Source organism: Danio aesculapii, chromosome 7, assembly GCF_903798145.1.
Source record: "Danio aesculapii chromosome 7, fDanAes4.1, whole genome shotgun sequence".
Lineage (NCBI taxonomy): Eukaryota > Metazoa > Chordata > Actinopteri > Cypriniformes > Danionidae > Danio > Danio aesculapii.
In genome coordinates, this window is record NC_079441.1 from 58,280,281 (window position 1) to 58,297,754 (window position 17,474).

The following is a 17,474-nucleotide window of genomic DNA, read 5'->3' on the forward strand; positions in this document are numbered from 1 at the left end:
GCTGCAGGCTGCTGACAGAGCTGACAAATAATGGATGCAAATTAGGTGTGTTGGATTACACTTGCGTTTGTGAGGTCATTTGAATTTATTAGATAGACAGATAGATAGATAGAGAAAAAACATTTTTTTCAACACATTTCTAAACATAATAGTTTTGATTACTCATTTCTAATAACTGATTTATTTTATCTTTGCCATGATGACAGCTTAAAGTGACATTTAAAGGCTTAACTAGGTTAATTAGGTTAACTAGGCAGGTTAGTATAAGAAGTTATTGTATAATGACGGTTTGTTCTGTAGACTATCGAAAAAAAAATGTGCTTCAAGGGACTAATAATTTTGACCTTAAAATGGTTCATAAAAAAATAAAAACTGCTTTGGTTCTAGCCGAAATAAAACAAACAAGACTTTCTCCAGAAGAAAAAAGTATCAGACATACTGTGAAAATTTCCTTGCTTTGTTAAACATAATTTGGGAAATATTTAAAAAAGAAAATAAAAAATTCAAAGGGGGGATAATAATTCTGACTGAAAAATGTGTTTTGATGTTCTGATGAAACATAATTTACTCACCCTCATGGTTGTTCCAAACTCATGAGATTTTTATTTTAACACAAATTCAGATATTTTTATCAAATATGGAAGATGTTCCTCCAATTAGAAAATTCAAAATGTTAATAAAGAGATTAAAAATAATATGACTCAGGTAGTTTAATACATCAGGAAGTGAGACAATCATTCTATAAGATGAGCATATTTAATGTTTGCTTTCATTCACTTATAAACACTGATTAGTGAATTATATCAACAGCATCAAATTGGGTCACATAAGCTCAATCAAGAACCAATTAAATTTGTTGTGGCATGTCACACCCATCACATTTCAGCTTCCGGTAACCAATGGGCAGGGGCGGACTTAGTGATTTTGGGGGCCTCAGCAGTTCCAGGTAAGGGGCCCTATAACATTAAAGCTCAAATCATTCTCTTTCTCTGTAGATTAGTTTTTGCTGCTGTTTTGTAAATAAACTGCATGTTTAAAATAAATTTAAAGTGGAACCTTTATTTTCTTAATGTAAAATTAAATGCATTAAATTCACAAATAAAAAAATCAAGTTCACAAACTAACAGTAGTTTATTAGCCATATTTGTGATTAGATTTTAATATTTGTGTATCAATTTCTGTGACTTGAAACTGCTGTATCATCTTAATGTAAAATTAAATCAAATTTAATTCCAAAATCAATCACACTAACCTTTCATATCTTTTTAGTCTTTCATCTTTCACCATTTTTATGAACTGAATAATTGCATTTTGTGAATCGGCGACTGTCACTGTTAACTGGGAAGTTACATTTTATTTGAGCAGGCCCTTTCTTAGCAAGCTCACAGTGCTTATCATCTGACAGGTGTTTGAAAGAGAAGGTTGAAAAGAAGGAATGACATTAAAATCCTAATGGTATTAGACAGATTTTACAACATATGATAGAAAATTTATAAAAGGTCTTAATATATATTAATTAATATAGACTTCCTGGTATTGGTCGGGGCCCCCTTATTCCCCGGTGCCCTAAGCGACTGCTTACCTCGCTTTATTGGTTAAATCCGCCCCTGCCATTAGGGTTTGATCTTGCAAGCCAAGCAGTATGACTAAGCTTCTGTTGATGTTCACAAATCAATGTTTACATCAAAATAAAGGTCTAAGTGTTTGTGTTTATTAAATGACTTGGATTAAATCAATCTCTTAAGTAAATCTAAATTTCTATATTTGATTGCCCAAAATAAATAGGTTTTCTCTAGGTTTGGGCTGGTCATATAGCTTCGGAACAAGAAGGCCACAGTTCAGCAATGTTTGGCTTCAACACTAATGACTAATCAAACACACATGATTGTAGTGATCTCAAGTACTGTACTTATCGCTGCACACCAGAGTCTTCAAAGTGGGAGGGAATTATGATGTGGGGGTCAAATAAGGCTGTAAATTGAGCCCATATGATTTGTCCCTATCTGCTTGTTAAGTGTAATGTCACGCAAAGTGGCTTCTGGGTCCAAGCGCTCTATTAAACTGTATGGGGAGACTCAGCAAATTGTAATAATACTATTTACAAAGTAATATTTCAAAAATCATGATCGCAATATATATATATATATATATATATATATATATATATATATATATATATATATATATATATATATATATATATATATATATATATATATATATATATATACAGTTGAAGTCAGAATTATTAGCCCCCCTGTTTATTTTTTTTCCCCAATTTCTGTTTAACGGAGAGAAGATTTTTTTTTCAACACATTTCTAAACATAATAGTTTAAATAACTGATTTGTTACAACTGATTTATTTTATCTTTGCCATGATGACAGTAAATAATATTTCACTAGATATTTTTCAAGACACTTCTATACATTTTTTATAGCTTAAAGTGACATTTAAAGACTTAACTAGGTTAATTAGGTTAACTATGCAGGTTAGGGTAATTAGGCAAGTTGTTGTATAATGATGGTTTGTTCTCTAGACTATCGGAAAAAAAATTAGCTTAAAGGGGCTAATAATTTTGACCTTAAAATGTTTTTAAAAAATTAAAACCTGCTTTTATCCTAGCTGAAATAAAACAAATAAGACTTTCTCCAGAAGAAAAAATATTATCAGACATACTGTGAAAATTTCTTTGCTCTGTTAAACATCATTTGGGAAATATTTGAAAAAGAAAAAAAAATTCTAAGGGGGGCTAATAATTCTGATTCCAACTATATATATATATATATATATATATATATATATATATATATATATATATATATATATATATATATATATATATCACCAGAAAGTGATAAACTGTTAAAATATTGGTGTCTGTGTGATGTAGAAAATCTAGAGACGGTCGTGTACACCATGATATAAATATTCACTTTAATGTGTGACTTAAAAGTGGTCATAAACAAATATTTTCTTAATTCAAATGAGTAGTGGCTTGGACCCGGAAACAGTCTTCCATACGTCACCACTTAACAAGCAGATAGGACCTTCCCTGTCTCCTTTATTGATGACTATGTTAATGCATGCAGCACCTTTGTTTAGATAAACGTGCAGTGGTTGCTATGCAAAAAATTCAGATAATTATGTTTTTTCATACCTTATCAGTATTAGAATCTGCCAATTTGTTTTAAAAATCATCAGTTGGAATCTGCAATAAAAAATCAAGGCTCCTGTATCACAAAATATGTTCCCGGGAATTGTCATTCAATTATTAATTTAAAATAAGCTTTGTCATTATAAATTATTTCCTTGTAACAAAGCTGGCAAACCTAGATGTGGGATATTTTGAGGGTAGATGGGATAAAGACATCAATATATTATTATATTAAGTTTTGTCACACCGTACAAAAGTAATTACTTTTTTTTTGCATTACTGTAAGGTGTAGGTTTAGGGTTGGTGTGTGTACAAATTAATAGATCACAATAGGTTTGACTCTGTGTCAGGTATAAAACTACAACCCCAAATCAGAAAAAGTTGGGACAGTGTGGAAAATGCAAATAAAAAAGAAAATAGTAATGTCTAAATTTACTTTGTCTTGTATTTCATTGCAGACAATACAACAAACATTATTTAATGTGTTCCTTGTGATTTTTTATGAATACACATTTAAAAAATTAGTTAAATTAGTTAAATACTGATGTGATTTGTAACAGGTGATGTTAAAAGGTGATTGTAAATACTGTATGATTTGGTACAAAAGCAGTATCAAAAGAAAGGTCTAGTTTTTAAGGAGCAAAGATGGGCAAAGGATCACCAGTTTGCCAATAAATACGTTAGAAAATTATTTAAATGTTTAAAAACTATGCTCATCAAAGATAAAAAAAAAAAAAAGATATTTCACCTTCAACAGTAAATAAAACAATTGATAGGTGAATTGTGGAGTTTCCCCCACAAGTCCAAAGACATGTGGTGCAGGTGAATTGGGTATGCTAAAATTTACCAAAGTGTACGAGTGTGTGTGTATGAATGAGTGTGCACAGTATGGATGTTTCATAAAACATGCTGGAAAAGTTGGCGATTCATTCCTTTGTGGCGACCCCAGATTAATAAAAGGGACTAACCTAAAAAGAAAATGAATAAATGAATATAACAAGGTGAATGTATAAGGTTGTCAACAAATTTTACAAAACATTCTATTCATAATTAAATATTATTTCTTGGTTTTAAGACTTTTACTCCAAAATGGCCAAAAATAAACCTGGGCTTTTGTTGTTATATTTACGCCCCTGCACTATTTTTGTCTCCTAAAATATCAATAAGTTGAACACCATCATACTGTAAATCAGCTTTGCCATATTCATTGTTTACCTGTGTCCGTGAGAACACTTTCAAATCACCAGAAAGTGATAAACTGTTAAAATATTGGTGTCTGTGATGCAGAAAATCTAGAGACGGTCGTGTACACCATGATTTTATATAAATATTCACTTTAATGTGTGACTAAAAAGTGGTCATAAACAAATATTTTCTTAATTCAAATGAGTAGCGGCTTGGACCCGGAAACAGTCTTCCATACGTCACCACTTAACAAGCAGATAGGACCTTCCTTGTCTCCTTTATTGATGACTATGTTAATGCATGCAGCACCTTTGTTTAGATAAACGTGCAGTGGTTGCTATGCAAAAAAATTCAGATAATTATGTTTTTTCATACCTTAAAAATCTTCAGTATTAGAATCTGCCAATTTGTTTTAAAAATCATCAGTTGGAATCTGCAATAAAAAATTAAGGCTCCTGCATCACAAAATATGTTCCCGGGAATTGTCATTCAATTATTAATTTAAAATAAGCTTTGTCATTATGAATTATTTCCTTGTAACAAAGCTGGCAAACCTAGATGTGGGATATTTTGAGGGTAGATGGGATAAAGACATCAATATATTATTATATTAAGTTTTGTCACATCGTACAAAAGTAATTACTTTTTTTTGCATTACTGTAAGGTGTAGGTTTAGGGTTGGTGTGTGTACAAATTAATAGATCACAATAGGTTTGACTCTGTGTCAGGTATAAAACTACAACCCCAAATCAGAAAAAGTTGGGACAGTGTGGAAAATGCAAATAAAAAAGAAAATAGTAATGTCTAAATTTACTTTGTCTTGTATTTCATTGCAGACAATACAACAAACATTATTTAATGTGTTCCTTGTGATTTTTTATGAATACACATTTAAATTAGTTAAATACTGATGTGATTTGTAACAGGTGATGTTAAAAGGTGATTGCAAATACTGTATGATTTGGTACAAAAGCAGTATCAAAAGAAAGGTCTAGTTCTTTAGGAGCAAAGATGGGCAAAGGACCACCAGTTTGCCAATAAATACGTTAGAAAATTGTTTAAATGTTTAAAAACTATGCTCATCAAAAATAAAAATAAAAAGATATTTCACCTTCAACAGTAAATAAAACAATTGATAGGTGAATTGTGGGGTTTCCCCCACAAGTCCAAAGACATGTTGTACAGGTGAATTGGGTATGCTAAAATTGACCAAAGTGTATGAGTGTGTGTGTATGAATAAGTGTGCACAGTATGGATGTTTCGTAAAACATATGCTGGAAAAGTTGGCGATTCATTCCGTTGTGGCAACCTAAAAAGAAAATAAATTAATGAATATAACAAGGTGAATGTATAAGGTTGTCAACAAATTTTACAAAACATTCTATTCATAAGTAAATATTATTTCTTGGTTTTAAGACTTTTACTCCAAAATGGCCAAAAATAAACCTGGTGTCGTCGACAAACACGAAATTAAATTTGAACACAATATGCTTGTATTCTCGATTTGCCTCGAGGGGAAAGTACAGTAATAGCAAGTGAAGGCAGCATTAGAATAACAATGAGGGTGAGTAAATGATTAAGGACTTTTAACTTTAACTCCTTTAACACAGCAAGAAAAGAAAGAAAAAAACATATACATATACACTTTTTTTTTTGGGCTTTTGTTGTTATATTTACGCCCCTGCACTATTTTTTGTCTCCTAAAATATCAATAAGTTGAACACCATCATACTGTAAATCAGCTTTGCCATATTCATTGTTCACCTGTGTCCGTGAGAACACTTTCAAATGTTTAACCTTCACAAATACAGTATAATACCAAACAGACCCATGCATGTTTTACTCTATACCTATAGGCTACATACTGAGAAATGAATTAATTTACAATACATTAAACTTCACTTTACAGTCAGCCACACAAAGTTATAACTTGTAACCCTCAGCTGGCATTCAACTGTGAGAATGATCAGTTTTTGCTTACCTCAATGCAACGCACACTCTCTACACACGTCCTGACTACTGATTAATATTAAGCAAACACTGTGAGCATAAGTAACCAATAAGGGAAGGAATGATAAGGTAAAGCCAGTAATATTTACACTATGTAACATTTAAAGTAACTTTTAGTAGGTCACACTGATATTAACCCTTAAATCCTACTGTAAACTTAAAAGCTTAAGTTCACTTTTTTATGAAATGATTTAATACCACTAACAGAGTACAAAGAAGTCTATCTTCTTTTTTTCTGTTTTGTCCAGATCCACTTGAATGCACCTGCTACCTGCCTAGGCTGCATGACGGTCATTTGTGCTGCTGCTGTAATTATTTTCCTGCGTGCCAAAGATTTAAAGTGTGTTTCCCAGTTTTCCTGATCCGTCGTCACATGGTTTGTCATTAACGTGCCGAGCTCAGGCCCTTCCCAGGACTGCCATCTGAAATTCAAATGGACGTGTGGAGGAGCGGAGTCACGGGGGACCTTGGTTTACTCGGAAGCAAAAACACCAGGGGAAAATACACGTAAGGAAGGAGGAGGAAGCGGCTGCGATGTGCGCGCGACGTCTTCTGGTCATGGGAGAAGTTTTTGGGACGCTTCGATTTCTTAAGATCGCTTCGGTTTTAATTTAATTTATTTAGGATACACGAACTGGGGAAAATAAATGAACGCCGGAGTTATTCGTGAAATTGTAGCCCATCTGGCAAACGACAGCCACACCTTCATCATCAGTGGAACAGGTAAAGGTTTACATCATATAAGAGCCAAAGTTTTTCCTCACCTGTTGTGCAGGGTTCAGTTTAGTTCCATATTGAACATCTTTAAATGATAAACAATAAACAAAGTGAACTTTAATATCGGTAAATATGTGCAGTATTATTATTGTTCGGAAATATGAGCGATACAGTGTGCATCGAGTTGATTAGCAGGTGTTTATTATTAGCCTACTTGTTGTTTAAGTTTCTTGTTTATAGATTGTACTTGTACAGAAGAAAGCAAGTTTTACTTGTCTATTGATAGCTAGTTTAGCCGAAAAATAAAGTGTCCATTCACCGTGTCAAAACCATGATGGAAGTCGTGTTGAGCTTTTTATTAGTTGCAATGAATACTGACTAATGATGTAAAAGCTTCAAAGATAAAAACATTATGTTTTTGTACACCAATTTGTTTGTTGTATTCTAAAATTGTTTAAGAGCAATTCCATGCAAATGTCAACCTTGCCATGAAAAAAAATATAGAAGCCGTTTATACATTTTTTTTTTTGTAATAGTTGTTTTCAAACTATTATATTTAATTTAGCAGTCACACAAGTGGCAATTTTACATGTCACATCCATAACAGCGAGATGTCACATCAATACCCAAGCATTTCCCTCATAAATGTCAAATAAAATATGCGATTTTTGTTCTATAGTTTAATGAACAGAAATTCTACAAAGTATGTTGTATACTGTAAACTCTGTAACTTTCATGGTAACATCCAGAACGAATGTTTATTTTCCTCATTTAAAAATATAAAAAATGTGTACAGATTGATATTTTTCTGATCTTATAGCTCTGTGGTTAGTAGTTTTGGAAAAAATAAACAGATGTTTCAATATAATGTCAACACATACTTTCTATGTGAACTTATGTGTTGAGTTTTTAATAGTCTCATCCATAATGCTGGAATTGCTCATAACATTTATTTGTGAAGAAAATGTATGTATGTTGTTATATGTATTCTTTTTTTGTATATATATACAGTTGAAGTTAGAATTATCAGCCCCCCTGAATTATTATCCCCCCTGTTTATTTTCCCCAATTTCTGTTTAATGGAGAGAGGATTTTTTTTTCAACACATTTTTAAACATAATAGTTTTAATAACTCATTTCTAATAACTGATATATTTTATCTCTGCCATGATGACAGTAAATAATATTTGACTAGATATTTTTCAAGACACTTGTATACAGCTTAAGGTGACATTTAAAGGCTAAACTAGGTTAATCAAGTTAACTGGAGAGGTTAGGGTAATTAGGCAAGTTATTGTATAATGATGGTTTGTTCTGTACACTATCAAAAAATATATAGCTTAAAGGGGCAAATAATTTTGACCTTTAAATGGTTTTAAATGGTTAATAAGACTTTCTCCAGAGGAAAAAAAAAATATTATTAGACATACTGTGAAAACTTCCTTGCTCTGTTAAGCATCATTTGGGAGATATTTAAAAAAGAAAAAAAATTCAAAGGGGAGGTAATAATTCAGACTTCAACTGTATATCTTAAACCATTGCTATCTTTTGCTTTTGAGCCAACATTAGGAAAATAAAAACAGCAGTCAGTTTTAAGTAATTCCTTGCAACTCTCTTTCTGGGACTTTGCCTTGTTTTGGTACAGTATATATGCAAGTTGTAACGTGTGATTTAGGAAAGCTGCAGTTTAGTGGTTATTTGTATAATTTTAAATGTGGTTGAAGCTATTAATTCTACTGCGAACTGACTTTTACCCTGTAAAACAAGGTGTGTAGTTTGTAAAAGGTGTAGATGTTCTGCCCTTTGACAGTTAAGGGATTGTAGAAATAAATAAAAAACATGTATGACTTCCATTCATCTAATGTTTTCTGATGCTGCTTTCCTGATAGCTGCTTTATGAAATGTTATATTTTGATTGGATCTATTTTAAAAAAATCACCTAACAATGTCTACTGTAATAAAATTATGATGACATAATAATAATGATATATATAATAATATATATTATTATTCATTAATTTAAATTATTTATTATATTTTCCAAAAAAAAAAGACAGTTAAACTCGCATTAAGATCATGAAATTCATTTGGACAGTAGTGTATTAAACACTTCACACTAAAAGTAAAAGCTCATAAGTAACTGTGGTCATTTTAAAAATATCCCTCTCACATTGTACAGTATAGTTTAGCCTTTTCCACGTAGCCATTCTCTTTAGGCTCAGTAGACTTGTGTTAATGTTTACAGTAGCTTTGAGGGGGGCTGAGCAGGTTTATGCAGTTTGTCTAGGTGTTTACAGTCAGACTCTGTTTACTTTTCAGCAAGGTCCTCTGTGCTGAGTAAGGTGTGGTCTGAGGTGGCCTACAAAGGCCCACTGGGTCTTGTGCTCTGTCAAGCTCCAGGATTTTACCTTGACATTTACACTACTGGTGTGCACACAGACTAGCCTGTTTTGTACATCCGAGCATGACGTTTTGTAACACAAAGCAGCACCTTTATCCGTAGTTCAATATTCACAGTTTTAATCTCCCCATCTCTTTTCCCTTTAGCCATTTCCCACTTTGTAAGCATGACTCGCTTTGAAGAGCAGCACATTTAGCGGTGATAATTTTTTTTTTATGTAGTTCACTACACTAACCACCGAAGGCCTGTTTGTTAATACATCTTCTGTCTTATGACCATAGATATGATATCGTGATCGCTAATGCTACAAATACTTAATTTGCAGCATTCAAAGATGTTGTGGAGGCTTTGTTGCTGTGGAGCAAACGTCTGTTTCTGAACACCTTGCTGACTGTCATGGGACGCTCTGAGAATTACAGCTGTTCCTTTTGCGTCAGTTCTTTTAGGCACTGCAGTCAAGATCTAAATAGCTGGAAAAACTGCATACAATGAGTTTTGTTGATGTCACTATATGTCTTGCTTTTAATACTATTATTGTGACTTTATGTTTGGAAAAGAACACCTCTTGCAACTTTTTATCAGGAGTATAGTTTGATTTTTCCTTATATATCTACAATATATAAATGCTACACCCATTCAAATACTAATTATAATTAATTGCAAGACTATATAAACCAGGGGTGCCTAAACTTTTACGTATGAAAGGCCAGAAACCAATCATTGAGAGCCGTAGGCTAAAAGTTAAAGTTGTCATAGGAAATTTCCTAATTTATTTCCTAATATTTAAAATTAAATAGAAAACATTATTTTAAATGGTATTAGCTAATATATATATATATATATATATATATATATATATATATATATATATATATATATATATATATATATATATAATAACTTTTTAAAATAAATTATATACAATAAAAACTTAAACAATTTATTACACAGTGAAGTTTATTCAATGCTGAATAAACCATTCAAGCAGAATCTGCCTTTGCCTTCTTTTGTTCACCTATGTCTCTGCATTGTTTTCTATTTGTCGGGTGACAGTATGTACATTTAAAAAAAATCAGATTCATTTAGGACATTTAATTAAAACATTTCATATCAGTTTGCTTTTTAGAACTTAGCAATAAAAAAAAAAAAAGAAAACAAAGAAATTGGAAATTACAGTTTCTAAACAAGGGGTCTCAAACTCAAATCGGTGGGGGGGGCCATCAGTGACCGACAATTCATAGGGCGGCTGCTTTAACATTCAAGCACAACGAGTATATGCAGCCAAAGCACCTTCTTTTTGTTTCTTATTGTGCATATTGAAGAGGTAGTTTTAAAGGGGTGGTCCAGAATGTAATTTTAAGGCTTGGTTGTTTTTATAGGATGCAAAGCAATGTGTGCTCATGTTTCACTTGAAGGAAATCACATTATTTTTCATAAATCTCACTTTGATTATATACAGCTACTCAGCTAACATGAAAACGACTGTCATATTTCCTAGTTCCTCTGAAAGGCCCACCCTCAAGTGACTCTGATTGGTCATTTGTCATAATGGGCTGCGTTTCGCGGATCGGGTCCACGTCACACCTGTACAATCACACGCTTTTTGTGTAAACAGTCAGTCAACCTCATACCCGCTCTCTAAAATAAAATCTGACCTGTGTCTATAATGAGTGAAAATGGGGTACAGCTCCCTTAAGAGAGATCGCCGTTGTGTGTGTATGTGTGTGTGAATAGTCTATAGACACATGTAACACGAGAAGCGCATTTGCGCGAGACCAATGTTTATTTTTATTTTTCCTAATGCTCGGATTAAGTTATTGTTCTGTAATAAACAGTGACACTGTTGACAGAAGAATAAGGCACAAGATGTGGGATGTGACCTGTGTGAGCTTTGATTTATTTTTCTGCTGCTACACGAGTTAGGCGAGCTCTCCTCTATTTTTTTAACTCAACGGCTTACACGACGTCTTTCACATATATTCGGAATATGCATGTGTAAGTAATATGAATCATGAGTTCATTGTCTGAGATGTAGAACGCATAAAAAGCTGCCTATATATAGAGAGACACACACACGGGTGAAGTGTGTATGTGTGTGTTTACAGCAGTTTGACTGATAAATATGAATTTGTAGCTAAATCATTAGCGGTGCCAAACAGCATTTCCCGTTGTTTACGTCTTTGCTACAACATACCGTTAAGGCTAGACACTGTACATGTCATGATCAATTTTAACAAATAAAAACTCACAGGCTACAGCTTCTGCTTGTTGGAGCTGGTCCTTCTTTGAGGAGATTTTAACCGAATCCAGCACTGAACTGGGAGAGATTCTGGAAGCTGTGTTTTGTCAAATCATGCTTGCTATGTATTTTATAATTTTCTGAAACATAATTAATATTGAACTGTAAGCACTTCTGTCTTTGTGTCGTGTCATTTGGAAGCCAAAATACAGAAACAGAAGAAGCTCTGTGGAAATAGAAGTGTTTGGATGGCGTTTCAGCTCCCTCTGCTGTAACATTACAGCGCCTCTGGCCACGCCCCTTAGCTGCGCAGTATGTGTGCGGTAAAAGTACGTTTGTGATCTCACAGACCCGGAATTTTTTTTTTTTTTTTGTAGTTTGTGTATTTTTTCTTAGCCTTGCTAAGCCAACTCTGTAAAAACCAAGGTCTCCATTTTCATTGAACTTTGATCATCTTACATTCAGAGATGCTGTTTATGTTTACACAGCTACATTACACATCAACTAAAGTTTAAAATATGATACCGCAGTGGACCACCCCTTTAATATGCTATGAAAAATTTACAATTTAATAATAGTTATTATTATTATTATTATTATTATTATTATTATTATTATTATTATTATTATTATTATTATTATTATTATTATTATGTCCAATCAATTGTTGCTTAACCAAAAGTTTAACAGATAGCGTAAGCAAGCAGAAAGCGGATTGAGTAACTTCAGTGGCTTTACTGGCAATTGTTCTCAATATCTTTCTTTTTTTTTGTAAAACTATTACAAAGAAGGGAAAATATGTAGTCAAATTTTACTAATGCACATTTTTAATATAAATTTTAATATGAATATGTGGAATATCTGAGATGAGACCATTTGAATCTAATATTAGCAAAATTATGATATTTACACCACCATCATAACGTGCAAACCATGGAAATGTGTATTTACAACACAATAAAGGTGGTATAAAACTAATTATAATCAAATGACTCTTCAATATTTTCAAAAATAGAGCTTTAGTAAAAATAGAGCACTTCCGGACATATATTTCAACGTTTAAATCTGCCCCAGAAATAATCTGCATGTGCGTTACTTTCGACCGCACGCTTAGAGAAACCAAAAGTAACCCAAACATATTACAGTATTTTAAATGTCCAGTAGGAGGCAGGTCAAAAGCACAAGTGGCTTTATGCGACTGCACAACAATGATAGTGATTCAAAAATATGTTTTCGGGACTGAATCTCATATATTTTTGATGTCAGTTGCGGGCCATAGGGAGGAGGACGGGCGCGCAAATGGCCCACGGGCCTGCAGTTTGAGACCCCTGCTCTAAACTATCGCCATCATTATCCCTCTCTTCTCAGATGGGATTGTGGGCAAATCAAAGGTTACTGTGGGCCAACTCTGGCCTGCGGGCCGTAGTTGGGACATCTCTGATATAAACGATACATATAGAAAATACTATATTAAACTACATAAATTTCTAATAAATCAGTATTATTGTGAAACTTTATTACAATAAAATAGCAATATTATTGCAATTGGCTTTACCGTTTTATAATGTTTCATTCACATAATGACAACTTAATTTTCTGCAACCACTACTCTAGTCTTCACTTAATCAGTATATAAATAGTGTTTCAAATATAACCATCTATTGATTTGATGGACAATAAACATTCAATATCAGATCAACAAAATGTTGTTTGTTTAAATTTTTTTGTAAAATGACTTGTTAAACAAAAAATAACAGTAATTTACCAATAAATTATTAAATTATTTGAAGTAAAAAAATGCATTTTTACTACTCCCAAACCATAACCTCAATAGACCCTTTTCACATTTACAGGTTTCTCAGTAATGGAAGATGTGCTGGTTGGTAACTTAAAGCGCGGTAAATGCGAAAGTACAACAAATAGTTTTTTCTTACAACCCCATTTGCTGAAATGATAAAACTCCACGATGGTGTTATCAAGACTTTCAGAAAAGAGAAAAAAATAGTGTGAGACTGATAACGGCAGCCAGAGATGAGAGAATAACGTCAAATTAACCCTCAGACCCATAGACGCTGCATTAGAAACACCTCACATAAGCAGCAATTTGTTTTTGTAATTTGACACAAGGATGATATAATACATTTATAAATGCATATAAATGTTCATACATTTTTATTTTTAAAAGAATATTTTCTAAATATTTTTATTTTTAATCTTAAAAGAAATTTTAGAAAAGGCTTCTCTCACTGTAGAAATATTTCATGTATAAGTTAACTGCTTTTAATATTATTTATCATACATCAGTCAACACTTGCTTACAACAGCAAACTTTTTTAACAGGGTCAGATGAGGTAGACGTTACTCAGATTATCATAATTATATATTTTATCAGATATGTATCTATCACACAACAGGCATTTGTGTTCAAGGAAGCGTCTCAGTACACAACATTGAAATTTTAGCCCTTCAAGCAACTAAAAACACCACAAAGAATGCCTTTCTTTTGTCAGTGTGACTCACAGTTTTTAACAGATGCATAAAACCTTCATCATAAACTGAAACAGCTTAATAATAGCTGGCAGGGACTGTGTGTTTGGAGATGCCTCACACAGGATGTAAGGTGGATCCTTGTTTTGTATATTTAGCACAGTATTAAGTGATGATATGGGCATTCTCAAGAGAGCTGATTCTGTACTCACTGGTCTTCTGGTAAGGCCATGGCAACAGTGTCCAGGGCAACACGCCCATATTTGGCTGAATTTCAAAACGTATTTAAAAGAGCTTTTAAAGCATTTATATTGTACACGGATGTTGGGTGGATCTGAGATACGCTTGTTGTATGTTGAGATACGCTTGTTGGATGTTGGGTGAACTGAGATACGCTTGTGACATTTGTTTAGATCTAAGATAAATAAAGATTCAGACTGTGGAATGTTAACTAAAATTACACTCGAATGTCTCCAGCAGCTTTGTGATGGATTTTTCATGTTTCTTAGATTGTTAATGACCCTTGTTAGTTTCATGCCATCTGGATGTTTCCATATGGCATACATAAAAATGAAGAGGAGCCCAACGCATGCTGTGAAAGAGAGATGCGAAACCACTTGTCAAAACCACACCTTCATGAATATGATGTAACTTTCCACCATAAGTTATACCCTAGGTTTTCTCTTCATAGGTGTAATGCATTTTATACTGTAAAAAACTCCTATTAAATGCCCCTACCCCTAAACTTAATCCTCACAGTAAACCTGCAGCAAATTTTGTATGTTAAATCATGCCATTAATTTTCAATTTAAATTTTTTAAGACTTTTTAATTAAAGGCCATAAGACATATTCTCAAAAACCACCTCAATGTTGTCAAACCTCCGTCATTCTCATGTCATTATACACATTTCTGACCTGGTAAAGCACTAAAATCAGTAAATATCTATATCTATATCTATCTATCTATATATATATATATATATATATATATATATATATATATATATATATATATATATATATATATATATATATATATATATATATATATATATATATATATATATATATATATATATTTGTTTGTTATATATTTGTTTGTTAAGCGCAAAGATTTGTTTCAAAACTATGTCTAAATTCAGTTCTAATATCCAGAAAATGAATAAACAAACAATAATGATGAAGTGTGGTTAAAAAAACTGAGTTATATCCAAAGCCACGTATGTTCTTTGGATAACGTTCTTTGGCAGACGTCTCCAAAACCCCACAGGTGGACAAATCTAAACTTGTTTTTATTAAACAAATATAAATATGCATATAATAAATAATTCTGCTAATAATAATAATAACAGGTAACACTTTATAATAACTACACAGTATGAATCATTTACTAAGCATTAGCATCCAGTGAATTCATTATTTGTTAAGCATTAACTCTACATTAATAAACGTTAGTAAGCAGTTTATAACTGCAGCTACAAATGCTGTATTCTTGACTTATAAGCACCTATATACTGTGCTTAATAATTGTATTTTCATACTTTGTTAATGATTTATTTTTCATTACTAAATTAAGTATTGCATTATTTACAAACCATTTGTATTTAAGAGTAGTTGAGGGTTTTTAGGATTATTCAGAATGAGTTAGTAAATGATTAATAAACTATTAAAATCAACATTTATATATCTTATTATTCAGACATTTACTAATAGTTAACTAATATGTTAATACATGCTTTATTAACTCAACTTCGTGCAATTTTGTGACCTAATCTATAGTGAGGGCTATTTATGCTTTATAAATCCCTTATAAATGACAATTAAAGGCTCAGAATCAAATGAACAATAATCTTTACAATCTTTTCTTAAAAATAAAATTACTGTAATGTTTAAACATTGTCAAATAACAGGAGTGTCAAAATACGACATAAAACTGGATAAAACAACAACAACAACAATATACTAATTTAAAATTATAATAAGATGCAATTTTTAAACTGTACAGTAATTTTATTTTAGATAAGGTTGCAAAGATTTATTTTTCATTTGAAGTACAGTTTTATTTGTGTATCTTTAAATGAAAAGGAATGAATAATGTCAATTTTCCTGTTTAGAATTTAACTGAGCCTTAATTTGTCATTTATAAGGGGTTTATAAAGCATAAACAGTCCTCACTTTAGATTAGGTCACAAAACTGCATGAAGTTGAGTTAATAAAGCATTTATTAACATATTAGTTAACTATTAGTATATGCCTGAATAATAAGACATATAAACGTTGATTTCAATAGTTTATTAATCATTTACAAACTCATTCTGAATGATCCTAAAAACCCTCAACTACTCTTAAATACAAATGGTTTGTAAATAATGCAATACTTAATTTAGTAATGAAAAATAAATCATTAACAAAGTATGAAAGTACAAGTATTAAGCACATTATAAATATGTTTGTAAGTCAAGAACACAGCATTTGTAGCTGCAGTTATAAACTGCTTACTAACGCTTATTAATGTAGAGTTAATGCTTAACAGATAATGAATGAACTATTTGTTAATGCTTTATAAATGATTTATAGTGTGTAGTGATAATAAAGTGTTACCTAATAACATTATACAGATGTAAATTGTCAAGAATAAATTGAAAAGCAAAGAGCCACCCCTCTCACAATTGTTTTTATATTTACTGTATATAGAAAATAAATTTTGTAACATTATAATCCTTTAGTTGTTTTCATATAGATATTTATGTATTGCTGTACATCATGTGTTTATTAAGCAATGTGTAAGCGTTTGGACCTGCATAGACGCATAACTAACGTTCTGCACTGGACTTTAGAGCAGCTTTTAGTTGGTCAATGTTGCAGTCTATTTCAGTTCCTCAAATTAGCAACACACCAACGCCTTAACACACCTCCTTTATAGACCAGCACACCCATGAGTCCACTAAGTGGAGTAAATAGATTTGCTATTTAAACAACGTGGTGTAAAACATGAAAATAAGGGTTGCGCTGGTCTAAAGTTAGCAACAAATCATGCTAAACATGTCTTGCGCCTTATTGTGCCAGGTGTATGATTTACCATTTACTTGTTCAGCTTTATGAGGACTTCCCATAGATGTAATTATTTTCATACTGTACATACTGTATTTTCTATCCCCTACCCCAACTCTACTTGTAAACTCAAAACTCTGCTTATTTATATTTCAAAATTACTTAATGTGGTCTAAAAATTTCCCCAAAAGGTCAACATTCACTTGTATTGCTGTACTTATAGGGAC

The 17,474-nt window shown here is 32.0% G+C and overlaps 1 protein-coding gene across 1 annotated transcript in view; it reads left to right on the forward strand.

Moving 5' to 3' along the window:
* The first annotated feature begins 6,842 nt into the window (after window positions 1-6,842).
* zgc:194930 (uncharacterized protein LOC557813 homolog) overlaps window positions 6,843-17,474 on the forward strand; it is a 39,367-nt gene continuing 28,735 nt past the window's right edge. The window contains exon 1 of the mRNA XM_056462964.1: window positions 6,843-7,074. The gene's annotated coding sequence lies outside the window, so the exon portion shown is untranslated. The remainder of the gene's footprint in view (window positions 7,075-17,474) is intronic.